Genomic DNA, 27,610 nt, shown 5'->3' with positions numbered 1-27,610 from the left:
CCACTCACGTCACTTCTCAAACAAGTTTAAAAAAAAATTTAATGTTTAAAACTTTAAAAATATCTTTCCTTCAACACATGCCACCCCCCTTCATAAATACATATTTGACTTAATCCTCTCCCCGCTCAAAGCAAACAATGACCAATGAATTTAAGAGTTTCAAATTGACATGATGAGGTGACGTCATCCCATAAACCAAGCCCTTTAAACTTTATTGCTAGGCCTAGGAGAAAAGTTATGACAAAAAAGTATTTCGGTGGGACTTGAGATATCTTTAGGTAGATATTTTATTTTATGATTTTTTTCTATTTATTTTCTTGATTTTTTTAAATTTATCTATTTAATATTTTAATAAGATGCTTAGAACATCTTTTTAGATCCTCTGTTCCTAATAAGATTTTAGGATTTTCTCCATACAAAAAGGAGAGGCTTATAATGCTTGTAGGATGGTATTTTTTTTTGTCTCAACTTTTCTAAGTCTATTTTATCTAAGTGTAGATTTATTTATTTTATTTTATTTTGCAAATATTTTCTAAGTATAGATTTTTTTTTTTTTAAGCAATGTATTTTCTTTTATAACAAGGGGGTTTATATACTTTTCTAATAGCATTTGCTAAATACTAGTTTAAACCAAGAATTTGGATACTTCATTTTAACAACAATACAAGATTGATTTTTATTTTCTAATAATCATGAAAATGAATCAATGTTCTAAACATAGCATTTTTATTTATTTTACTTTTAAAAACATGGGTTTTATAACTTAGAATCAGTAATTTGTTTTCACAATAATGCAAGATTTATTTTAGCTTCCATGAAGCACAAAATTTAATCAAAGTATCAACCATATCCATTCATTTTTTTCTTAATGAAATTGAACTCCAAATTGCATAAAATTGAATGCTACCATTTTATCTAATTTTCCATACAACATGCATAAACGAGAAATTTCAAAATTCACATGACAAGAATATTATCAAACTCTTTTATATTATACTACCTAGTTCAAGGCTCTGCCAGGAAAGAACCAGTAAGAAAACTCAGCATCCTTGCCACTTCAACAAAATGTTTAAATACTATTTTACAAAATATTACAATACAAATTTGAAATCTCTTCTAAGTCCTTAACAAGGAATCCTTTTCAATAGCTTCAATACATCACGGGGATAATGGAGAAGATGAGAACTGACCTGTAAACAAATCAAGCATAACATGAAGAACAAAACAAACATGCATCCCCATCTCGATTTTGCACAATAGGTTCAATATTGAACCAGACTAGGGAGAAGGTGGATTTTCTCGATAGGAGACGTTGACCACAATACCATAACATAGCCCTTTTGAGGCTAAAATCTCATGAATTGGCATTATTCCACAAATGCCCTTTCAAGGCAATAATCCAAAGATATCCTTTCTTTCACTTTTTTTTCTTTTTTTTCAAATATCACAATTTCAACATGGTATGTGATGAAAAGTAGGGGCCCATAACACCCTACCCTCTTTCCCTCTTCTCGTCATGAGAAGAGACTCTACACTATCAGGGTCCAACTTAAGCCCTTTCCCCATACATGGTCATTGCTTTCCTATCCAAGGGTGAGTAATGCCAAAACAACCCACAAAATCTCCTCAATAATTCAAGAAAAACAAGAAGGAAAACATTTAAGAAAACATATATCCATCCCTCCCAAATATACCCAACATGCATACAAACATACCAATGAACAACACAATAACACAAGTATGAAACAAGCATAAAACAACATAAGCAACATGAACAACATGAACAAAAGAGATGAAGAACTCCTACCTTCATAATATGGTTGTGGTAAAATGAACAAGTTGAGAAGAGCTTTTCCTTCTCTTGTCTTCAATCTTCTAAGACTTCTCTCTAAAACTAGAGATTGGGTACCAAGAAAACCCTCTAAAAAAAAATGCCCCTAAAAGATCAAAATCCAACTACCTCTTTATTGCAATAACTTCCCCCACTTGCATAACATTCTAGAGGCTTCTAACCCAAGCAAACCTAAGGTTAACCTCTATGTGGAGTTAAGGTCATTCAACCCATGGTAACAATATTCAATTTTCGCACTAAAGCAAAAATAGACTTTTTGAGTGACCACAAAAGTGAACAAAAGGGGCTAAAGGGGTGGAAAATGCCCCCAACCCATACCCATACCCCTTAGGCAATTAGATTTCATGATTTTAGGCTTTTAGGATTAATTAAAGACTTATCAAAAGCTAGGAATAATTTAGAACTTACTAACAACCTTCAAAAAGTAGATAACTCACTAATCCTGATTAGGGTAATTATCCTCGATTACTCACTAATTAGCAAAAAGGGTCACTAGCCTAATCCAACTTAGATCTTTAGGTTACTCGGTTAAACCTAACTATCATGTTGAAAATGTATATACAATTCACGAGTGTCAAGTGACACTATAATAACATTGTTACGAAACATTAACATTTAAAGATTATAGAATGATAAATTCATTCAATCCACGACACAAATAAAACATGAACACCGAGGTTTGCATCTTTTATTAGATTCAACCTTGGTTTCCATAGTTCAGTACATAGGGTTTGGTCTTGTCTCTCCATTGGATTTCTTGGCTAAAATATGTTGCACACTCATCACACACATCAATAGCTCAAGAAATCACATGCATATATGTATATAACGTATCAGAAAAAATCACATAACTAAAGCATTCATTTTAAATAATCAAAGCGTTAATTCTGCATTCACTTACTTCATCAATAAACATGTTCATAAAGCATTAAATGACAAAATCAAATATCAGGAAGTAAAACATCACACAACATACAATGTTTCTTTCATATCCATTTCAATCTCCTATAACAATTTTAACGAAGAAATTCTTATTTAATGAGTATGTGTGACGAGGGACCTTACACTAGATGTTGCCTCTACTACTATCCATTTATCATAATCACCCTCTATGAATTGGATAATTGCAAATATTAAATTTTCATTCACTATTCTATATTTTTTTCTATAATCCGAGAGCTTCTTCTTTACCAGTTAAGGGAATACCACATAGGGTCATGAATTTTCATCTTGCATGCTACCCCTTTTGTAAAGTCCCAGGTAGTCAATCTTCCTAATTTCCAATTAGTACACCATGTATGATGTCATGTAAAATCTTGGATCAGCTTTTATGTCTACTAGTTGCTCATGTGGATTATCACTAAGGATAGTAGCCCAATCCATTGCCATTTTTTCCATCCTGATGGTTTCTATGAAGTGCACCATCCAAATGTTAAGGTTTCCAACTACAGAGAGTCTCATGGCTTTGCTCAAAAGTACTATGGGATATCCAATATCATCCTTCATATAACCTTGAGTCATGTCTACCCTTTTGACTCTATGGCCCACCGGTGTTCTATCTATTAGGAAGGAAGATTGAATTATTTCTTTGGCTTTCTTTTCATTCTCCCTATAACATCTTTATGCCTAGTCATAAGTCATCTTTACATATTGATCAGCCCTTGGGAGATGAAACACCTCAATATTCCTCAGTCTAAGGTCAAGAACTATCTCCCTTGTGATAGACTTGACAACCTTCTCTTCAGGCACATAATATTTTGCTAAGGTCATTATCAATTCAGAGAATTATACAAAAGGTGGATGAAATGTTATATTTACCAACCCCAACTTGATCATAGTTGATACCATCGTAGATATTTCTTTAGGCTTGTTGGATATGGTAAGGAATACATTCTAGCCAATATGTGTGAGTTTGGTGTCTCTGATTTCTGCATGTTCATCTTGGAAGCAAGATTTCTTTGATGTTTCTTGATATTTGAAGACAACATGATTTAGAGAAATATTTTCTACCATTGAGGATGATGATGATGCCATTATATCTACACAAAAGAATAGAAATTAGTTTAGAGATCTATAAATATCACCCAAAACAAACCCTAATTGTCAAGAAACCTAACCCAAATCACCAAAATAGTGGAAAACTAGCTCAATCCCCTCCACCAGTAGTCCTAGAATTCAAAATATATCACCTTATACACCTTGACAAGTATGTTGGGTGTGCTTAATGACCCCTAGTTGGTCATTTTATGCATAGTTGTGCACCAACACACATACACACCTTAATGGAGTGTGTGCATGTGCATGTGCACTATTGCACATCTACATGTTGTAGTACAAAAGAGGGGAGGACTATGTCTGTGTATTTTGTTAATGGGTGCATACATGCACATGTTTATGGGGTGTGCATGTGGCAGCCTTATGTAGTACATTAATTTTTTTTACAAAAGGTATGCATGTGCACACCTTTCCTTAAGTAGTTTGTGTATTCTTAGCTTAGGTTACAAAGGAAAAGGTGTGCACATGTGCACCTTGAAAAGGTCTGCATGTGTGTACCTTTTCTAGTCATTATGCCTTAGGTTATTAGGTGTTATTTTTAGGGTTTTTTGTATTGTGTGTGAACAAAGGTGCACATGTGCACACCTTAATGTTTTTTCTAACTTGTATTTGTGTTGGTATACAAGGTGGAGCCTTTAGAGGTGTGGAGGTGTGGTCAAATTGAGAGTGCTAAGAATAATGAGGAGAGAGTAGGGTTTGTAAGCTTATATAGGCTTGGGCTCAAAATGCACATCCTTTGGAGGTGCACACATATGCAGGTGCACATGTGTGCATCTCCAAAGGATGAAGAGTGAGCACTTGCAAATTTAGCACACTTGTGCACCTAGGATAGGTGCACATGTGTGTTAAGTGTGCTAGTGTTCTCTTTACAAAAAAAACACTCTTTTCTCCAAAATTTCCTAGTTCAAACACTATGGGACTTCTTAATTAGAGACAAAGGATAGACCCACACTCAAAATGAAGGTCCAAAAATGACCTAGGCCTTGAACTAGGGGTCTAGGATACAAAAATTTTCTAGGGGGTCCCCATTTCTAGGAGAAATGAGGTGTGTGTTGTGAAACCAAAATAAGTTGTTACCCAAAAACTCCAAGATCTACAAATAGAAATGAAAAAGATGAAACAAGGGAAGGTTCAACCGGCCAAATTTAGTCTAGAGAGGATATGCCCTCTCGCATTCGATAGAACTATCAGCTAGACACCTTTTCCCCAAAACATGCAAATACCAAAATATGACAAGTATTTTGGTACATCTTACCCCCAAGATCATCTCTGTCAATTATATACATTAACTATGGAATTTGTGCATGATACAACCTGCCTTATGTATCTATTTCCTACAAGTTTAGGAGGACAAGCCATGGATTGGTTCTCCAAACTCCCCTCAAATATTAGATCATTTTATCAATTAGCCTCCAATTTCATTGCACAATGCTCCTATAACATGAAAAGAGAGGTTACCATGATTGAATTATGCAACACAAAACAACTTCCAGGAAAATATTTCAAAATTTTCTTACAAAGATGGTGGCATACCTTATGCAAGTACCATAAGGATATCTTAGACAAATAGAAAATTGATATATTTGTTAATAGCCTCTCTAAGCCTATGAATTATTGACTACAACTTCAAGGCCCTAAAGGTTTCAAAATAATGATATCATTAAATTATTAAAAGATGGTAAAGGTTTTTCTAATAATTCCTCACAACAACACAACTCATCTAATCAATCAAATGATAAATAGAGATCATGGTGGAGAAATAACAACAAGGACATTGTAAATGATGGAGTGGTAGAAGCAAACAACACTAAACTGTAGCTTTACCCCTCCCCAAATAAATAATCTCCATATGTCAATAACACCAACATGCCCACCCACCAAAACACAAAATGACAAGACAACATTCATCCATTCTGTCAACAGAATATGGCTACTTCTCTGACACAAAATACCACCAATCAACAAGTGGCATATAACCAAGTCACTCCACCAAAAGGGTATAAGTCTACCAACCCACTTAGAGTATACACTCCTATAGGTCAAACATATGAAAGAGCTTTAAAAATTCTCTTAGTTGATGGGCTTATTGAATTACTAGAAGCTATGCCCTATGAACCACACTTAAGACCTTCATGATGGAATGATAAACATTTTTTGGCCTATCATCAAAATTGAGGGAACCTCACTAATAACTACTATGCCCTTAAGGGATCCATTCAAAAACTGATTGACAATGATACCATTGAAGTACACACTCTTTGCACCAATGAATATTATACTACATTTAAAAATCCCTTCATGAGTCATGAAAAGGGAGAGTCCTCCAAGAATAACTAGAACAAATCTTCCAATGACAAGGTCAATTATACCCACAATTATGATAACACAATCAACATGATATCTGTATTTGATGATGTCCACAATGTTATTTTTATCAAAGATAAACATAAGAAACAACCTTGGAATGCCATCACCCAAGGTCAAGCCTATAAAGTGTTCTTGTCAGGGGAACCACTAGTTCAGATCAAGAAACCACAAGCTCTATCATCTCTAAATATAGTTTGGTTAATCAGTTACTAAAAACCCTCACCCATAGCTCCATCTTTGAGTTGTTACAGATATCTCTAGTATACAAAGAGATCTTAACCAAAGCCTTAGTTTCAAGTGATCTAGATGTCAATAGGTTCCAAATTATGGTAAGAAACCTCATTGTACCCCACTATATATCCTTCTTAGAATAAGATGGCATGTCCATCACCCATCCCCAAGATTCCCTATTATATATTGAAGTCTTTGTGCATAGAAATAGAATAAATAGAGCATTAGTTGATGGTGAAGATTTTGTTGAACCTAAGAAAAAAATTAAAATTAAAACTTATGATGGTGAGGAAAGATCGTCTAAGGACATGGTCATCTTTCCAATAAGGGTTGGCCTGGTCGTGAAGAAGGAAATTGTCTGTCAAGTTTTGGACCCAAATTTAACCTATAATATCATATACAATTCAATGCCAACTCCTATCAGAGAAAACTCAATTAGACCAGCGAGTTTTAACTTTATTTATTCTATCTTTTGGAAAAAAACATATACAATAAATGGATTGACTCAAGAATGAACAAAACTATGTTCTACCAAATGAATCGCAACCCTCATTCCACATCTTGAAAATCCTTTTATAGAATAAGGATTGTAACAAGCTTTAGATGGGAGGACATGTGTTCAAACACTAGATGTTGTCATCATTTTTATAGAATAAGGATTGCAACAAGCTTCAGATGGGAGGACATGTGTTCCAAAACTAGATGTAATAATCTTTTTCATATAAGACAAAACAATTACATAAGAGAATGTTTGGAGATAACCAAAATTGAACAATTGTCACTCTAAATGTTCAAGATCAACTTTGTTATTTCTAATGAGAGCATACTCATAGTAGGTAAACCACAAAGATAAGATATTGTGTTCAAATAGTTGTCCTTCTTCTTCATGTTTCTTTGACTTCTTCTAGCCCATTTAGTGACTATCTCCAGATGGTATTGCTTTAATATCTACTATAATTTTCCAAATGGTAATATCTGATTCTTCATCAAGCCAAGTGACTCCTCTAACTATACTTAAATCATTTAGACACTTATTCCATTTGGCATCTATTAAAGCCCATAGCTATGCAACTATTTTGTTGATATATGCTTCCAATTTGTATAAAATGTCAATTATATCAAAAACTATTGCAATATCAATCTCTACATTCCTATATGCAATGAATCTCTCATGTTTCAAAATATTGTCAAAAGAATCAGACCATTATTGCCACTACCTTAACTTATTGTCATCATCAAATTTTTTTTGGATGAAGCCAGGTGTCCCATTAGCAATGGTCTTCATTTTATTAATTATTTAAATTTATCTTTCCAAAAAAGAATCCATTCAACTCCTTAACCCTATTTATCATCTTCCTTATAGAAATGATAATATCCTTAGGAAATTTTTTTCCATGCCAAAATTGGGACAAACCTGTCAAAAAATGGAATGTATGGGGTTCACTTAGTGAAAAATGGAGAAAGAATAGATAATGCCTCTGAACACTAATATTTTTCTCCCTACAAGGCAATGTAACTATTGTGGATATTCTGTGAACCTTTTAAAGGATATTTATTTTGTGTGAGAGCATACTCTCCATTGTCTTTACTTCTACTTCTTTTCCTACTTCTATCTCTTCCACTTCCATTTTTTGGTTCATACCCACATTTGATGCATCAACATTTGTTTGGGTCTCTTGATCTTTTACCTCAGTAATTGGCCTTGTTATATTTTTCAATTTTTTTACCTCATTCTCTAGGGAAGCCATCTTATGTTCAAGTACATATGTATTCTTCATTTCTTCCTTATACTTTTTTCTTGTTTCAATGCATATGTTATTGGTTTGAAATAGGATTTCTTACACCATATCCATCTTTGTCTTCCCCATGAGTGACATTGTGTTCATCATGTTGTGTATCTAGTCACTTGATGTTGTAGTGACATTCTAGAATATCACATTTCCTTGGTGAGAGTCTCTAACTACCATAAGTGTTGTCTTAACAAACTTAGTGGCCATACACCAAATTATCATTATCATTGTATCAATGTTTTAACTAGACCCCTACAATTCTCCAACAATGTTGGTCTCCTCAAATGAGATAGATCTACTTTTTCTTCTGATCTGATATAGCATGAAAGATGAGCTTATCTCCCATCCAAGGAAGAGAAACATTCCACTTCTTTTTACTAATTCTTGAGCTTCATCTAGAGTGGGGGTTTAACTATTTGAATCATATTCTTGCAACTTCTGCACCAGCTTTGCAACATTCTCCTTTGAATCCCCTGGCTATAATTGTAGAGACGGTTCATTTTATTTAATTATAAAAAGAAAGCATTTGAACTCCTTAGAACTAATGAAGTCATCATCTTTCATAAACTCTTGAGCTTGTGTGATTCTTTCATCTATCATTTTGGCTTCAAGCTCGAATTTTTTTGGGATTCTTTCATTATTATTGGTATGCTTTATCAAAAAGTTGTACCTGATATTGTACAACTATTTTCTACCTCTTGGCATAATCTGTATGGCCTTCTCCCTTTCCTTGTCTAGTATTTCAATTAATTTCTTCTTTTTCCTACCACCTTGAGCCCTGGAAGAACTTTTTGGTTAATCTTCTTCTTTGCTAATTTCAATTACAATATCCTACTTAGGTACATCGTTCTCTATTCTATTTCTTTTCTTATGGGGAACTTGAGAGATTATCTATTCATAATTATTGAGGCACTTATTAAATCTATCTAATTATCTCTCCTTGTGATAGAAGCCTTTGAAGGAGAGATCAGTTCTTTTCATCTCCTCTTCAATTTTCATTATCTCGTTCCATTTTAAGGTCCTATCTCTGCATACCTCAGTGTCCAAGAAATATTTCATTACATCCTCCAAAATAGTTTGCTACTAGGAAAATTGTACTTTCTCTTTTTTTTAGGGCATTCCTAACAAGATCATTAGGGTCATACGTCCTAGAAAGAGCTGGAGGCAATAGAAGTTCTCTCAAAAATTCATCTAACTCTTCATTTGCATCCTTACCTATGGTAAAGTCTCCTACTTTGACATTTCTACACACAAAGGATTCTCTTCAAATTTTCTCTAGAATATATTTTGGTAATTGATGAGGATGTTGGGGGCATATATAAACCCTTATGATAGAACAATTATTAAAAATAAAAACACTCCACCAATCATGCTCCAATTTCCTATCCTCATTAGGTCACATAGAAGGTCTAATTAACATTGTAACACCCAGTCCCTAGGGACTCTCTCAATAATATCAGCTAACATATTTGAAATTGGATGCACAAAATCACTATAAAAAGCTAAATAATTTTCATAGGGAGAGAATCTTTTCCACACCCTAGTCCACAGTTGTACAGGCAAGCTTTCTCCCATATCCTCTATTCCTTCAATAACATGAGGATTGATGTGCCCTATGTTCTTGTACAACATTATGTGCATTAACAATGAATAATGATGGAATTTGAAATTCCCCATTTCTCCCCTATGTGAACCTATGATCTCATTGTGCATAACATTTATTATATGGGTAACAAAATCATGCCCCACATTATGGTGAAAATATTTTATATCTAGGGCCATGATATACACATTACTGTAACCATTCATAGTGCCATCCAGACCTATCACCTTGTCCACTTCAAAAACTATGTATTGAAAATATTTGTTCAAGAATTCCAAGGGCATAAAGTGTCCTAAATTTTTAGGGAGCTCACCCTTTTCCTTATAGACTTAGGAATATGTCTTTGCATAATTTTTCTAGTGAAAAAACACTTCTAACTTTTGAAAGTTTCATCTAGTTTTTCTTGCTCAATGATCTTTTTCATAGGTCCTCCAAGGTTGAAGACTTCTACGAATGTCTCCCTATCCAATTTTCATAGAACACTCCTATCCTTTCTATAAAACTCATGGGTTAAAGGATTGTATTCCTTTATCAGGGTTTTCACCAAATCTACATTGACAATAACCTTTGGCATAATAAATTTTGCCAAATTTTTATTCTAGGGATTTGAGATAGGTGGCTCACAAAACCTGTTATTGTAGAAATACCAAATAATTCATTACCATTAGTTTCTAGCACTATTGCATCTCTACAGAAAATGTATAGGTCTTTGAAGATATGTGAATTCATTGTTTGAACATTTGATGACCTTGGCAAAAAATATACCCATTCATCAACATACAAGCTTGTTATCTTTGTCTTTCCTTCTTTAATGCTTTGAGTAGCTTCCTCGATGTTCACCTATGCAATAAACTTTCCTTTTTCTTGTGCCATGATTTTGGATTTCAAAATCTTCAAATACTTCTCTGTAATTTAATCCTCTTGAAAAAGTATGCACTCAATTATCTTCTTGGCTTTAAACTTTGTGAATGTTGTGAAAAAAATTCTATTACATCACCCTTTAATAGCACTTCAACATAGAAGTGGGATTAATGGAATTTTAAGGCAGCATGCATAAAAAAATTAGAAATTTCAACAAACTATCACATTCATGCTTTATGGCACTCATTCTGCTAGTGTTTAAATATTTTTTTACCTTTTTCAAATAGTACTTCACAATTTAGAAATCATGAAATCACAATAGTCACTTTACCTGTTTAATGTTTTATAGAAGCAACCACACGAGCACATTGTGAGTTATTCATGGCTTTGTGAGGCTTAACTTTCAATTCTCTTACCTTGATTATGACCACACAAAAGCCTTAGTCTCCATTTTCTTGTATGTCTGTATTCTTCATCTTTAAACTGTGCGATAGAGAGAACTTTGCTAACAATACCTTGTTGCTACTTTGTCATGCCCAAAATTTAGGGCAAAAGATGGCTACAATTTTATTTATTTGTTTATTTATTTTTATTTTTTGAAAGGTAATTCTTTAAAATCTCTTACAAGGAGTACTATATATTGTCAACTAGGTTAGTGATTGACCAAGTGTACAAAGTACCTAACATTCATCTTCATACGATTGTGATACACTTACCATTTCCAATCTGGAGTGATCCTTGCTAGGTAGAACCAAGGTTCATCTCTACTTTTCTTTAGAAAACAAGGAAATAGTTTTATAGATAAATCATCATAGTTATAAAATCAATCTCCTCTATGCTCTCGATGCTACTATTATATTAGGTTTTACTAGCTATCAAGTCATGGTGTAACTCAGTATGAACTTGATCTTTCATTGAGGGTAGAGCTATGATGAAAGGGTACTCTTACGAAGATTCAAAAGTATATATGTTATGCTTATGGTGTTTGCAACATACAATCAAATCCCTAATGAAAGCAGTCCATACTAAGTTGGTCGAAGGTGCATCTTGAAATGATACCAAAAATCAGGGGGAGACTTCAAGTGGATACTACCCTGTTAAAAGACAAATCAATATCTTTTTAAAGTTTTCAATGTTAGCATATATACATGGAGATTTCCTCATAAGATTTAAAGCACTTTACATGTTAATGATAAGAATACATAGATAGACATGGTTGTATTCATACACATAAATCACCTATATATATATATATATATATATATATATATATATATATATATATTCTTTCACAATTAAGGTTCTAACCTATATCTCGAGTATGGATTTACGATACATTAAATAACCTACATAGATTCCCAATACATCCTATATATTAATTACATTAATTATGAATTATGTGATTACATATTATATATGCATATGTTATATATATATATATATATATATAACCTACATATATATAACATGTTACCCTAGATGACATCTAAGGACGTTATCACTAACTAGTTGGTCACCTCCAATTGTCATTTTATTCATCAATAATACATACCAACAACCTCTCATTAAAATAACATTATTATTATGAATATCAACTACTAACATTTATAGTAACTTAAATTTATTATTAGACACTATATTATTTTCCCCACATACATCCCCCCTTATACAAATATATTTAACCACACAAATTTTCTTAACATTAAATCTGTTATATAGCTCTAAGCACATCCTAAATAACCAACAATTATGCATTAAACAAAAATGTTTCTAAATAATAGTAAGAACTAATCATTTAATAATCCTAACCTATACTCCAACTTTTAAACTACTATCATCATTATAATACCTACCAACTAATCCACTTATTTATGCAAAGTCTAACTCTAATAACTAAAATAAATTATTAACATACCCATCACATAGTGATTTGTTTTATGCCCCCTAAATTATACTACTAATTTCATACACTTTGACTTAATGATTTATCTAAGATCGCCCACTTCAACATATGCATGTCAAAACCCACCCCCTTATGTCATCTCTCTTACATGTGAGTTCTCCACCCTTACCAATACACTATGCATGTTAGCTAATGCCAAGTGCTTTCCCCTAGTGCATGGGAGGATAATGGTGGAATTGATGTCGAGTTGAATTCCTGAGTTGAGACCTTAGCTCTTGCGCCAAGTCTAAGGGAGTACTTGTTCATATTTTATTTCATTTTTACACCATAGGCATTCCCTATTTGAATGTGAGGAGCTCAGTTTGACATCCAATGGTTGACAACCATGGAGAGAAAATGACTACCATTGGAATGCTTTCAACTATAGATCTTTTTAGTGTTTCACTGTTCATCAAAGAGGAAAGTCCACGTAGTTTCACATCAACCAACCCATCCCTAACATTGTCAATCTAAGTGGTAGCTGAGAGAAAAATCAAATAACATCTTGAGAAATTGCATCATCACCTTAAAGAAGCTATTATGTCATGAGACCTTCATCGCACATGGCCTACATCAAAATTTTGTTGATTGCTTTCTTCATTCTACTAAAATGTCCAAACTAGATTTTTTTCCAAGGCCTTCCATCCCAAAAAAAACTTGGTATTGATGGAGTTAGTGAATCCAATTGAGTGAACCTACCAGAGATGCTTTTGCTTGAGTTGAAAAGCCTCATTCGCATAAACAAAAACAATCACAACATAAAATAGTGCTCGTAGTGTTTCAGATTTAAATCTCCAAGAAAGCCCTGATTCCAATTCCTAGATTAATCTTTTGTTGTTGAGGATCATACACATGTATGCAAGTTAAAGATGAAATCCATATCTCTTCATCATAATTCTCCACAAATCTAAATTCTTATTCGATACAAAATTCATAATATAGATGAGCATACATCAATGTCATCTTCTCTACCTCACTCCCCCCATCAAACATGTCAGCACACCTGGCATGAATGTCCTCATGCTCACATCAGACAGTGACTAAAGTTGGTTTCCTGTGAGTCCTTGTTATTTCAATTGCTACACAATTTCAATTACCATTAGTAGGATGTCCTAAAGAAAAACAATGACTCAAGTACGGATCATGGTTAATGGTTATTTTTGCATAAATAATTGGGTGGGAGTGGGCACATGAGCATACCTCAGGCATGTTGACGAAGTAATTGACTTTGTGGAAGGCCATGAAGAGAGGTTGGAAGGGAAAAACCATTTCTTTCTTGCTAGCCTCATGGGCACTCCTTTCATTTTCACATTAATGTGTATCCTTTGAATTATGAGGTCCTCCCAAGGTTCTCTTGTTGACAACCATCCACACAAGTATATTGAGTGAGAGATTAGGAAGCCTGGATTTCATGTTTATTAGCTTTGAACAACTCTCAAAAGAGAACTGATGAGAGTATAAAGTTCCTCTATTTTAGTTATTTAATTAAATTGATTTTGTTGGCTGTGAAGATCTCCACTATGCAAATCTTTTGAACATCTCTCGGATCGATTTTCATCTATCTAGACTCTACTACATTAGTTTGAGGTGAATTTTAGTTAGATTTTATAGGTAGATTGTATGAATATCGATATTTAACATAAATTCCCAAATCAGACGATGACTTAGTGTTTTTAGAAATTATAAAACAATCTCACTCTTTGTCTTTGATTGCATCTATAAACCCACATGCTTTGAACTTCAAGATTCAGGGACTGAAATATTGAATGGAGAAGCTCAATGTAAGACAACTGCCATTAATTTTTGTTTACTTTAAACTTTGAACTCAGCCAAATCTACACATAAAATTGTCTTGTGAAATGTATATTCTAAAGAATGTTTGAATTCAGCTAGAAGATGAAGAATATTTGAATAAATTCAGCCATGAAATGAGGAATATTTGACTATTTCAGATTTGGAAATCCATTTGTTATAAAGTTTAAGGTAGATATTGGATCCGATAGTTTAAGAAATGTCATCAATTTCTATTACCATATGCTTTTTCAATACTTTAAAAAGAGATAGAGGAAGGGCACACTTAGAAAATAGTTAAGAATCCTACATCTATATGGTAGAAAATAATTTTTTTTTTAATTGATCTTTGATTTTTGAAATTTGTGGTAAGAGATAGAAAATGATAGATACATAGAGGGAGAAAGTAGAGGTACTAGGATAGAGATGGAGAGAGAGAGAAATGGAGTGAAGTGGGAAGGGAGAGAGGGAACATAGGAGAGATATTGAATGTGACTAATACTAAGATAGAGATAGAGAGAGAAATAGACGGAGATGAGAAGACAAAGAGATATACCAAAGAAGAGAGAGAAGTGGAGAGAAAGGGAGAGATATGTCAAGATAGGGAGAGGTGTAGAGGGAAGAAAAAGAGAGAGAGGTATATCTAGATGGAGATTGAGAAGCAAATGGGTATAGAGAGGAGAAGGAAATATAGAGGGAGAGAGTGGAGATGGAAGATATTAACGTATAAAGAAGAGAAAATGAGTAAGAAATATATATAAAGATAAAGATAGAGACAGAAACATATATTTAGGGACTGAGGTTGAGATGGGGAAATAGATAGGGATAGAGAGTCATGAAAAGATAATAAGGTAAACATATTCATATCTAGATAGATATTGAGATAGAGGGAGGATATAAAGAGAGATGTGGGAAGAAATATGGAGATGTGAATATTTAAAGGTATAGGGAGGGGGTGATGGAGAGAAGAACATAGGCGAGAGGATGAGAGATAAATAGATAGAGAGATAAAGATAGATGAAAAGGTACAAATAGAAAGAAATCAGAAGATATAATGTCAAAGAGGGTATAGAAAGAGATATAAATGGTTAGATAGACTAATAGAGAGATGAATAGATAAAAATAGGATGAGGGGGAGAGACAAACAATAAGATAAATACTTAGATAACATTCCATAATTTTGCGGCATACCTATTGCACACCAAGGTGTGATTGCTAGTTATTATATTTTTTTAACATCTTTCCTACGTTGGTTTATGTGGAGGTGACACATAGAATTATGTTAGGACCAATTACATGTATGGCACTAAACAAGGGAAGGCATTTGGTCTTAGGTATTAATGGCTAGGCCTAAACATGCCTTTAAGCCATATACTCAAGTTCTTGGATGACATGTGAAGGGTGAGAGAAGATGTAGCATGTGGGATGGGAGTGGGTGGTAGAGACCACTTCACACTTTCCCCATCGAGTATGTTAAACTCATGCATAAGATCACTTCACTCTATTTTACTTATTTTTCTTATTATGAGGTCCTCAATTTACTATTGCAAGGAATGATTTCAATGGGATGTTTTCTTTTTTATGTATTTAATGATGCTTTATCTTGTAAGTGTAGTCACACGGTGCTTATAGATTATAACCTCATATTTTATTGATTTCTTCCTAAGGGGGTATCATAGAATATTCCCACAATATATTATTAGTCTACATTTGGGGGCCTAAATAGTGGAATTAAATCTCATCCCATACATTTTCAAGAGAGTGGAAATGACTCTCCTAGCACTATGGATTTAGTTTTCCATACTATTTTCTTTAGATTTTTTTTTGTTCTAGTATTATTTGAAGTTATTTTCTCTACGCAACTATGTTGTTGTGAAACTTAGCTTGGCATGAGTTTGATGCTATATTGATACTTTAGTGTAAAAACCAAATTTAATGGATCTATTGGAAATCACTTGAATAATTACTTAGCACATGAATTTTCTTTTAAAACAAGATCAAATATGAACTAATAGGTAAATCTATTCTATCAGTTATGGAACTTGAGAAGACATTTCTTATTGAACTAAGGCATCATGAGATGTCTTTAAATGGAAAATATTTTGGAAATGTATTCATTCATGATTACAAAATGAACAGAATACAAACAATGTAGGTTGATTACATCAACCAATGTTATATCTTATTAAATGGGTTTCTTTTACACTCCATTTATGACTATTAAGATTGTCAACCAAGTTCCATTTCATTGCAACTAAATACATGACCTTGAAATTTCTAATACAATTACATAGGACAGTATCCAAATTTCTTCATTTCTTTCATGGATGCATCCCTCACAAAACTAGACCTAAAATGAAGGCTCCACCTTTGCAATACAATACACAAATGACAAAATTGAAGGTTTCATCTTTAAAATGTAATAGTTTACAACATGGAGAAAGAATCCAATCCTTTCAAATGCATTATGATCTAACACATCACTTCCATGCTACTATGCAATCCATTCCTTACAACAATACTAAAAAAGATGGAGAGAGATTCTCCATAACATGTGCAATGCACCAAGGCAAGTTTCCTCCTTCAAGTATATCTACAAGATGACCATTCCAAGCTTGTTTCCATTGCTCCCATGAGCTCAAAATCTTCAAATACATCACAAAAAAATAAGGACCATGGGTGCATACCACCCAACCATAGGCCTCAGAGGAGACCACCCCTGTGCTAGGGGAATAAGGCTCAAATTGGGTTTCACATACACTCTTGCAAATGCATAAACATTACATTTCAAAACCTGAACAACTCCATCCCAAGGATTTTTCAAAATGGCTTACCAATGGAACAATGAACTTAGGGTGAAGGTGTGCTTTCTAAATGGAGATTTTCTATATCAAACAATACCTACAATAAACAATTTTTCAAGCCCTTTTGGGGCTTTCACCAAACATCAATTTCATGCCCTTTCGGGGCCTTCATAATCCTACTCCAAATATACTATCATCAGTTGTAACTCTCTTGGAGCCCATACTCCATAAACTTTATTTATACACCATATTTACTTTATCACCCCCAACAAGATATGAATGATTATGGCATACAATGGAGCCCATAGTCCAAGGTTCTCAATACATTTTCAAGCCCAACTAACCCCTTCACCTTGGACTTCTCTTCCCTCCCAAAGGGTGAGTGAAGCCCTCACACCCATAACAACACTCATGCACAAAATCATGGAAAAAAAAAAGCAATAAAACAAGGGAAATCCAAACTTCATGCTCAAAACCACACAACATAACTCAACAAGATACAAGATGGTACCACACATTTCCCGTACAATGTCATTCTCACTATTTAAAGTCTCATAAATGCAATACCAATATTCAACTTCAAAATGGAAGCAACTAACTATATGGCAAGAACACCAACCTTGAATCCCTTTGCAAAATAGAATGAAAAATTGTAGAAGAGCTCCCTCCAAGCTTCCAAACCCTAAGTATCTCTAAAGTTAGAGAGTGGGTAGACAACCCCACAAATTTCCTCCCCAATCCTCTAAAAAGGATTCCCAAAAACCCCCACTATCAAAAATGGTCAAAACATAAGCTGCCTTTTCTTACACCCTTTTCTCTCTTCTAAAAATGTAGCCTTGACCAACTAATAGAGTGGAAGAAGTCATGTGACATCCAATTTTCGGATTACATTGAAAGTGACTTGTTTAGAGGGTTCCCAAGGTCATCTAGGCCTACTAGAGGTTAGATCTAGACCCCCAACCCATACTAATATCATGTGGGCACTTATTTTTCACCATGGTAACCCCCTAGGACCATTTTTGATCCCCAAAACTTAATGGAAAGTTGGAATTCAAACTTCAATGGATAGGGACTTATCCTAATACTTTTCAATGTGAGGTTAACTTCGGTACTATGTTGGGGTTATGTTTAGGTTAGGTTACTTCTCCAAAACCCTAAATGCCAAGTCATTTCCATGTGGACAAACAAATGTCAAGTGACACAAACACAACATATTATATTTAAAATGACTTGTCTCCAATAATACATGTATTCAACTATCACCCACATACCATTCACATTACGAAATAAAACACATTACAAAGAGGTTTGAATCCTTCCACAGATCCAACCTCAGCCTTGTCATATTTTACATAGGTTTGAGCCTTGGTCCCCTATTAAATCCCATGGTCAAATTTCCTACACACTAAACTCAAGCATCAGTAGTCCAGGAAAATCATATAAGCAATATATAAATAAATACAATAAATCACTTTCACATTCAACATTAGACTTTCATATTTCATCATTTCAAATTAAATTTCCCTTTTCTAATCATTTTCTTATAAAACATTCTAAACATTAAAATACCAATCCCTTTATATCAACATTGATTCTTATGTAATGTGATTAAATTAACATTCTGAACAACCTCATAATCTATTTTCTACCATAGTGATGAAATATTGAATTCATGACTATTAAGTTACAAGGCATGTGAGTTGGGTTTTTTTGCATATCTAAATCTATCCTTTGGCACTAATTTTCACTTGAACCTTACAATTTGACATTTCAAGTATCTCTACAATTCAATTTCCATTAAGGAAATTAAAATAGTTTAGAATATGAAATGAAATCATTAAATATATCGATCAAGTCCTAATATGCAGACATAAGTGTGGATCATCAAAATGTAGATAGTAAAATGACATCACCCTATAGTATCAAAAGTGTATCAAAACATAGAATTAGAAGTATCATAATGCAAATGTGTTATCTATAAAATGATGGTCAGGGTGAGGCCTCACATACTTCATGGCTTACATTTCACTTTATTATCTTAACTATGTGAATGAGTGATAACCTTAGCTTCTTTATCTCTTGACCACATTGCATGATCGTGCTTATTTTTACTAGCTACATTTCCTAGCATGTGAAGTTGTGAACATATTTGTCTCTCATTCACTACTTAAAAGTAGTCCTTGTTGGAATTACAAATGGAAAACATATACTTCTGAGTGGGGGGGTGAATCAGAAGTTCAAACTTCATCAATTAAAACTTTCACCATTAGATTCATTCTATATAAAAACTGAAATAGCATGTAAATAAAATGCATCTAAAACATGTAATCACACATACACACTTGATATAGTGTCTCTCGTGTTTGCAGTCTATACCTTGTCTATTTTTATTCGAGAGATACTTGATACTCTTATTTTGTACCTTATGATGACCCAAGGGTCAGATGTTATACTTGGATTCAATATCATAGATTCTTTACTTCTATACTGTTCAATTTATCATATTTGCATGTTGATGCTATTTTGAGATGATAGTAGATCTATGAGGATATCTAGTTATATGGTTTATTGGACATATTCATTGATCATGTTATGAGATGAATTTTATGCTATGGTTAGTTACTTCATTCTTGTATCTTTATGCCTTCTATGAATGTGAGTGATGTAAATGGATTAAATTGGTATTTTAATACATGTTGCTTCAGCTATGATATTATATGCAATTATACTTGATTGCGTGTTTTAGTGTGTAGGAATTATATCCCTGGTAGTGGCCTATGGAGTTAGTGATTCAACTGTTCATATTTTACCAATGTTGTCCCTATATGGTCGACGCACCCTTATTTTAGTTTTTTTAAAATCTAAAACTTTAGGTGATTAGTAAATCCAAACTCATCTGCATTATGTAATTAGACCAGTAAGCATGTATGTGCATTTAGAGGTTCGCTCTGTCGCGAAAGTGTTAAGTGATTTTCTATGATTTTGGGTTTTCAGGCTTTAAATCTTTTTGGATTTAATTTTTGGCAGCTTTTCCTTAGGTGAAATTCTATTACAGATAATAACTTGTTTTTGTTTGGATTGATTCAGAGTTTAACTACTCCAACTAGCTATTTTCCATAGTTGATTATTCACTAAAAAATGAATAAGTATTGGAAAAGTGATTTTATTATTCACTTCTCATTTTTTTAGAAATAGACTTTTGAGAGCGAATTTGTAAATCCTCTTCTGAAGGATTCTTGTTTTGTCCATTTTGGGAGCTGCAAGCATGGGATCTGCACGAGGTTGGTCTTATTGGATTCAGCTTGGGGAGTTTATACTTTGTCATCATTTTCAGCAGATTCGACCAATTCTATGGGGCCCAACTATTATTAAACCCTTTATAATAGTAGGGGCACTCAATTTGGTTTATTTTATTGGGCTAGTTACAATTTCAGCCCCTTTTTCTATTAGGTAGGGCTTTCTTGTTTTGTTGTTTTTGATCTATTTCGGCTTTCATTTCTTGTAGTAGTATGTTAGGAGGTTGAAAACTAGTGTTCCCCTCCATTTTTATTTTCTAGTTTTGCTCGGTTGGTCGGGTATGAACGTTTTCCCTATTTTTAAAATGGGGGTTTGGGTTTTTGAGCCGTTATGCTAGCCATTTTTGCATATAGTGTCTAATTTCAATTATTTATGGATTTTTGGAGTTTTTGCACCCAAAGGCCAAATGGGTTTTAGTTTCATATTTTTTCCAAAATTTGGGGTTTTGCCTCATTTTGTGTGCTACCCTATTTTCTCAAGTTTTCTTAGCACAATGTTGGTCGTGGACTTGGATGATCCATTTGGATATCTGTCAAACCATTTTTGCACTTTTTTGAATTGGGATGCATGTAGCATCCATCATCTTGATTTTGGTTTTGGTTGATTGACTTTTTTTGGTTGTGTTCTCATCTAGTCCTTTTGGTATGATCTTCATGATGGTGGTGCGCCACACACGAGTACATCTATCAGGTGACCTGTAGGGCCCAATCTTCTATGGTACTTTCAAAAGTTGTGATCATTTGAGATGGGTTGGGAATTTGCATACCTATGGGCACTCATCATTAGATGAGCATGGGTAGGGTAGGGTAGCATATGGAGGGGGCTTCTATCTTGCAGCTCGACATTCTTTGCATCGGAGGTTGGCAGAGGAAGCTTTATATAAGTGATAACTAAATAAAACATTGGGTGGTAATAACTTTAAAGATTTAAAAAAAAAATACTTCAGTGTATGAGCCTTCTATTGAGGGAGTTGACTCTACACATATTTGTGCTTGGGCTTTTCGATGCCAAGTGACTCTCCATGATGTCAGTCCCTACATAGTAGCCCATTGAGATGTCTGAACAGGACCTATATTTTATGCATTGTCTTTGTCTTGGGTTTCATCATCATACTGTGTGGCATGTGTGTTATCCATGGATGTTGTGTTGCATGTGTTTGTAATTGGATCATTATCTCCATCAACATGGTGGGTGTGGACCTATGGGTACCATGTGGTCAGGAGGCATAGCTACCTTCACCACTGGTAGGGACCAGTGTATAGAGATGGCCTTATATCCTAGTGTGACTATTATTGGATGTGTTCACTTGGTACTTTAGTTTATAGAGTATGCTTCTTTTGATTTATGCTTTCATTGGGATGTTTTTATCATGTTTAGATGATCTTAGTTTTGATGCATTCTTTATTATGATGATTAGCATGTGATAGGTGATGTTATCTACTTGCAAGTTTATCTTTTGTTGTACTACTAGCATGTTAGATTTCCTTATGCTTTTGGTTATTAGCATGTTGAGTAGTGACATCCCTAATTATGACAGTACCGATGATTGGATCAGTGGCTTGGGATGTTATACACAGGGGATGGCTAGGGCCCATGATGGTCTTATGATGTCATTGATAGTTGGGAGGAACCGCGTACTTACTTGGTTATTTTGTACATTGCGATTTTATTCAATTTATTTTGATGTTGCTTTAGTTCACTACGATGTTCCTTCAGCACCTTTACTCTTATCTATTAGATGGTTAGATATTTTTCTTTCTATATTTCCTTATTTGATTCAAGGGTTCTTGCCTCGAAATGTGGATCCAGTACTCCCCAGTGTGGAGGTTCTGAACTTAGTTTTGGTCTTTTCTTTGTCCTTATGTATTTTTATTTAGTTTCCTAGGTGACCTTTTATTAGCATGTTGTGACACAAAAATGTATCACATGCCCATTGAAACTATATCGTACGTCCCCTTATTCTATCACATGCCTCTTGGAGAAATGTCACGTGATACTGGAAAGTATTGCACCTTCTTTTGAGAAATTTCATACAACACCCTTAAAGTGTCACACACCTTCAAAAGAAGTATCATCCAATCCCTATTAATGTCGCCCTCCTTCATTAGAAATGTCATGTGATACTTTTCTATGTTATATTAAAGTATTGCCTGGTTTTTGTAAAAACCTATGCAAGCAGGTAGTGGGCACTTTTCGATCTGGCCTAAACTTTTTGGGAGTTGTTTTGGATACTCTCTTCAATGTTCTTCAACCCTATGGTGTTGCATTTTGGATCCAAGTTGTTTCTATTCTTATCTAGTTTTGTGTCTTTTGATGGTTGTCCTTTGGGGTTTAAAATATATCATTTAAGTATAAGGAATGTCCTTATACTTAAGATATATTTTAATATATGCGATGATTCATTTGAGACAGGTTTCAGACCTCTACGGGCTAAGATTAAGATTCTAGGAAATTTTAGGGCTTCAGATTTTAGACTTAGCCAATTTTCAGGAATTAGCTTTGGTCTGTTTGCTTGTTCAATCTCACTTGTCTTCTTATTTGTGTTTTAGTTAGTAGTGGCATTTGGAGATCTATTGGTGATGGTTGGTTGTTTTTCTTTTGTTGTGATCTTTATGATCGGTGTAGGTTGTTATCATGTGCTCTTACACTTTTTTTAAAAAAAATCTTGCTTGTTTTTCATCCTTGTTTCCAAGGATCTCCAAGCAGGGCATTACACTTGAAACTTGATATGACTACCTAGAAACCCTCCAAATGAGAAGGTAAAACTGGGGTGGGGATGACACCCATAAATCTTTACTCTTGCAGTAATAAAGTGTAGCCAATTAAGGTTACAATATGTTGACCACAAAACATGATCTGCCCTGTGAAAGGCCTGCCTTGTTAAAGGCTTACAAATATTGTTAAGTCCCACCTTGTTAGAGGATTTTAACACCTTTTTAGGAGTGTGACTAGTTAAAGGACTTTAGAACATTCACTTGGAATGTCACCCTATTAAAGGATTTGGCTCAACCTGTTAGGACTGCTTCGCCTAAGAGATTATACTGAAATCACTTGTAAAAATGTCTTTGCATAGATCTTATAAATGGCACTAGATTGCTTGATTAAATATCAAATCCATACAGTGTCCTTTTTTATCCTCTCTAATCTGATATAACAATGTTGTGTCCTCTATCCTCTATTCTATACTTAACTGATTATGTAGTTCTTTCACACTACTAAGTCACCTTGAATGCTTTCTAAACAATTTGGTGATTCACCCCTTGGTACCTTCCTTCTATTACTACTCTCTTGATACAAAATGTTTGGGGCTTCATCTTCCTTATAAATACTTTGGTGGCTTAGGGTTAGGTATAAATCTATGGCTAAGATAAATCCATTTTGCCACTTAACTCTTTCTATTTTCTGATTGGTTGCATGGAATTGCATAGAGAATTCAAATAGATTTGTCCCTATCTTTAAAAGATTGAGATCTATCCATAAGTCAACATAAAAGTGGTTTACATAGTTGTTTGTGCCATCACAAACAAATATGTCCAATCTATGTTACTTGGCACTTGAAGTTTCTTATGCTTAGCACATACTATAATTCTACTTCTAGCTCAGCACCTAAACTGCTCTACCTCAGCTATCTTACTCGACACTTGAATCTCTCAGCATGGTCTAACTTCTCAACACTTGAGTGACTTGGCATGGTTTAACTGCTCATGTTGTACCCATCATGTATTACTGGTTTAGCATGAACTGAGTAAATGATTTAAGTGTGTTGACACTCAATTGTCAAAACCGATCTAAGATCAATAGTCTCCCCCTTTGACATGAGTATCAAAAACACTTAATTGTACATAATCATCCTAATCTTCTTGAGTATAACATATTCACAACTTGGATTATATACAAAACTTCAAAATTTCAAAAAAAATTAATAACCTATATACCTCAAAATTTGTGACTCCCCCTGATTTAATATGCCTAATTTGTATCCAAAATATGTTCTCCATTCTAAGTAGGTTTGCCTCTATTGATATTCTTTGACTTCAATGTGCTTATACTCTTTCATCTGATATGCTTTGTTTCTACTCTATTTGATGTTCTTAGCTATATCTACTCCTTTTTTAATTTGTATTTTGTTTTCTCCCTCTTTCAATATTCTTTCTCCTCTGAATCTTCTATATCTCTTCATCTCCTTTATCTCTCCATCTCCCCCTTTGTGGTATATTTCTTTATATCCCCCTTTTTGACACTTATGTCAAATGGGCTATACACTAATTGTGTATTTGACCAAAAAGGTTTTGTGGACTTCCATTATTATTTTTAGAGCTGCATCCTAGTTATCACATGTGACTTTTAATGACTTGAGTTGGATTGCCAACTCAGCTTCTAGGTGAACTAGTCCATCTAATGTAGAGAGATTAGGATCTTTCTTCAAAAAAATTCCTACATATCTTAGTTCTTTATGGAGTATTTCTATATGGGGGGCAAGGGAGGATTAGATATTGGTCAACTTGGATCTTATATTAGCCTCTTCTATTGTTAACATAGCTAGTTGACTCTATGATTGAAGCAATGTGTGAAAATACTTCTCACTCTGAGATAGGTTTTGAGTTAGTTGCATACCTGATACATTGAGATTTCTCTCTAGACTCAGAATTCTATGTCTTGTGTCTTGAGTGAAGAGTGTGGAATCACATAGTTTAATGTATAATGAGAATATTTTCTTAAGTACCTTCTTCACTTCCTCAACCTTAGTTTCCAATGTAACTTGTGTAAGTGCACTCTCACTAGATATCTTCTCATTGACTTTTCCTTAAAAATTTCTTTCAGACCATTCTAACAATTTAGCATTTGTATCCAGGTCTTCACTATTTACCTTTTCCACAATATCTATCAACTATTCCAGTAGTTGATTGATTATTTAGGTGGATTTGATTATTGCAATGTCTACTTTTGTCTACACTCTTTCTTGAGTATTTCCTAATTTTTCTTCTTATCTAAGGCTTGTTTCATAATGCCTTTCTATTCTAATGTTATGGTTGCATAATCATACTTAGGTATCACTATCTCTTCATCTAAAGTGACATCTCCATAGTGAATTAACTTAGCAACCTTAGAAGAGCTTGAGCCTAGTGCTGAGATCTATAGGGGTACAACTTCAGTGCTAAGCTTCTGAAGGATCTTTGTAGGAGTGCCTACTATTGGTAATGTTACCAATGTGTGAATGGATTATTGCTCCTTTTCTTTTGGTGCATCCTTACTCTCTTCAAATCTTCTCTTATCAATCTCAATTATTTTAGTTGCACCTTTTTCATGAGCTTTAGGTACAGATGCATCTACCTATCCTATTTTTTCTTCTATTGTCTTCTCTTCTTTTACTTGCCTTTGTTCAACTATATCAACTCTAATAGTTGTGTCAACCTTTGTAGATGTTTCTACTAATGTTTGAATTAAAGGTTGATCACTAGTAGTTGAAGTGATGGTAGAAGGTGGTTCTTGTGTATTCACCTTATCCCTTGTGATGTTAGCTACATCTACCTTCTGAAGTTCTTCTACACTGACCAATACTAGATTTTCACACAATCTAGCTTAGTGTAGATTGGTCAAGAATATTCTTTAGATCTTCTATAGTCAAATAATTTATGTTTTGAGCTAAACTATCAGGAACATCCTTAATAGTTATGGTTTTTGCAAGTGCATTGGTGTTATATAGAGGACTCATTCTTGGCACTTGTGTGTCTTGCACACTCTGTTATTCTTGTTGTTCTTCAGTTGTAGCCATGTCATCTATTTTATTTTGTGTCTCCTCCACAATAGTATTATCCTTTTCTTTTTCTTCCTCCTTTTCCTCATCTTCATCTCCATTATTTCTAACTTCAAATGGATCTTCTTCTCCTTGTTTGATAGTTGTCAATCCATAAATCAATTTCCACATTAGGATGGATTTCTTGACAAAATATTCAATGCTATTTTGAAGAATGTTGAATGCCCTATATTTTGGTGCAAATCTTCCACCATATTTCTTGTTGGCTTTGGTAATCTACCCTTTTGTCAATTTTAGCATTACCGAGGCTAATGTAGATTCTTTGATTTGTTTTTCTAGGTTGAAATAATAATGTCATTTTTGTTCAATAATGTCATATAAAATTTTGGGTATGGTGTTGTCTAATTCAAGTGGTGTGTTCTTGAATTTTGAAATCGTTGCATATACTGATTCTTCAACTAGATTCTTTTACTCTCTACCAAGTTTATCAAAATCTATGTTTTTAAGACCAGACAGATCTGCATTATTCTTAACATTTTCACAAATATTCTCAAGATCAGATTGTGGTGTATGACTTACCACTCTAAATTGATTTGTATCTTCGGATTCTGTCCTCTCATCATCTATGTTTGGTTGTGCAATGCATTTACTTTGTTGTTTCTTCTACACTGGGCCTTTTTGTCCTGTAGCCTTAGCCTTCTCTTTGGTTTACTCCTTGGCCTTTTGTGTAATGGCTTGTGTGCTTGGCCTAGTGGTTGGTGTTGTTGGTTTTGATGGGCTTGGCTTAACAACCTTTTTTTCCCTTGTCTTTGCCATAGGTTGTGCCTTGGCATTTCTCTTCTTTGGTTTTACTTGTACTGGTGCTTCCTCAACCTCTTCTTCCTTGACACCTTCTACCTCTTTTTTATCCCTATCTTCTCCCATTCCTTGGGTTAATGCAAGAGGTTCTTGGGCTTGTTCTCATTCTTCCTCGTCATCCTCTTCATCCTCTTCTTCTTCTTCTTCCTGACTAGCACCTTCACCAATTTTGGCCTTAAGCTTTTTCACTAGTTTATCCTTCTTCTTCAATGTGGAAGTAGTCTTTAGTTCCATCTCAACTTTGGATTTCATTACTTCATAATTGCCAAATATTTTAGCACTTTTGTCAACTTCTTCATCTAGAAGTGTTGTTATTACTACAGATGCTTCATCAAAATTGATTTCATAGCCTAGAGGTCTTAACCATCTCACCGTAGGTGTAGCATCTTGTATCTATGTATAAT

Source organism: Cupressus sempervirens, chromosome 8 (assembly GCF_028749045.1).
Source record: "Cupressus sempervirens isolate cs-2001-9-10 chromosome 8, ASM2874904v1, whole genome shotgun sequence".
NCBI lineage: Eukaryota > Viridiplantae > Streptophyta > Pinopsida > Cupressales > Cupressaceae > Cupressus > Cupressus sempervirens.
Note: the sequence above shows the minus strand (reverse complement) of the source record.